At 51.9% G+C, this 1,621-nt stretch overlaps 1 non-coding gene across 1 annotated transcript; it reads right to left on the bottom strand.

Moving 5' to 3' along the window:
• Positions 1-1,222: 1,222 nt before the first annotated feature.
• Positions 1,223-1,383, bottom strand: LOC114698588. The gene has a single exon (XR_003735381.1). It is a non-coding gene; the product is annotated as a U1 spliceosomal RNA (small nuclear RNA).
• Between the last annotated feature and the right edge of the window lie 238 nt (positions 1,384-1,621).

Below are 1,621 nucleotides of genomic sequence, written 5' to 3'. Positions count from 1 at the left end.
GTACATTTCTTCTTTTCTGAACCAGGTGGCTAACGTTCTTTGAACTAACTGCATAGGAACTGTATCCCTGAGCACTGGTGGGCTGGAGGGTGTGAGGGCCTGGCTTCCCCTGCTGGCCATGGCAGAGCATCAGCAGGAAGGTCTATGTGCCTGGCTAGACTTGGTCTGGTGGCCTGGTGGGTGGGTGGGGGAGAGTGTGTTGAGATGACTTGGGGAACAGGGAGGTCTTGGCAGCGGGAGAAGGGTGGGCTGCCTTTTTGTCTTCTGTGTGTGACAAGAGAGAGGAGTTTTGAGGGGGTGGTATGGCTCCAGGCTCTCCCACTACCCCCCAAGCTCAAAATCTGGTTTATTGAATTTACAGTAAAGGTTTTATGGGCTTTCCTGGAAGCGTCTCATTATGGAAACTCTTGTGCTAGCAGTTTGGTGGCTGGTGTCTGGTTCGCTTGGGAGAGGTTGAGTCAGGCCCTGTCTTGATGGAAACTTCCTTTGCCTGGGTCACCCAAGGGGAGGAACTGAGGGCTTCCCTTGAGGAGACGGGTCATCTTTGTAGCTTGGTCTTCCCTGGTCCTAACCTGCTTCCACTCTGACCCTTTGCTGTGGGTTCCCAACATCTGCTCCTCAGTGGAAGTGTGTTGAAAAGGTTACTCCTATAGTTAGAGCCGTCTTCATTATTTTTCACACTTTTGCAAAGCATCAGATGATGGTCTACTGAGGGGAAAGACATCTCTACAAGAAGGGACTGGTGACTACCGGGGACATAGAACAAAATGGGCCATGTCTAGATTAGAGTCCCCTGGCTCTGGCATGAGGTGCCAATGGCTACCTGCCTCCAGGCTGCCACTTGGAAATTCCTTTCTCGGCTCTCCCGGCACCCTCTGGGACTCCCTCTCTGTGGTTTCCTCCAGGCTGAATTCTGACTGCAGGATGGCTGACTTCTTCAGGCACCGTCTCTAGGGTCTTTGCAAGGGTCCAGAAACACAGATTAGGAGGGTGGGTGATTGTGACACATGGAGACCTTGAACTGGAGCTGATTCCCAGCTCCCCAGCCTCCCTGGCTGTCGGTCCCTGAAAGACAAGTCACTTGGTGGTCTGTCCCATGTACTTCCTGTTTCAGCATTTGCATGCATGATGGTCATATCCTTCAAAACCCAGGGACATCCAGGAACCTGAATAGGCTGGCAACTGTGAAGTTGCTTTTTTTTTTTAATTACTTTTTTTTAAGCAGGGGAGAACATGGATGCAGTCCCCCACTTCCACAAACTGTGCAGGCAAGTTTCCCCCATTTGGGGAAATTGCAGGGGTCAGCACATCAGAACAGTAGTGGAAGAGCTCGCCCTGGGAAAACCACCTTCGTGATCATGGTGTCCCCTGCCAGGTAAGTATGTGAAGTGAGTGGTTAGAGTTTCCCCAGACACTCAGGTGCTGTGCATCCTCTCTATGAAGGTGTCAAGAACAGTGTCAGAGCCCCACTTCGCTGGGGTAGATCTGGACCCTCTCAGAGCTGGGAAACCTTTCTATCAGTCCCTAGTGTCCAACTACAATCCACTCTGCTGTAGGAGTCACCAGAGACACCCAGCTGGGATTTCTAATACCACCCTGCAGGTGTTGGCCTGGGCAGTCT

Source organism: Peromyscus leucopus, chromosome 6 (genome assembly GCF_004664715.2).
Source record: "Peromyscus leucopus breed LL Stock chromosome 6, UCI_PerLeu_2.1, whole genome shotgun sequence".
NCBI classification, from domain to species: domain Eukaryota; kingdom Metazoa; phylum Chordata; class Mammalia; order Rodentia; family Cricetidae; genus Peromyscus; species Peromyscus leucopus.
The sequence above is the reverse complement of the archived record's forward strand: the minus strand, read 5'-3'. Positions and strand labels throughout refer to the sequence as shown.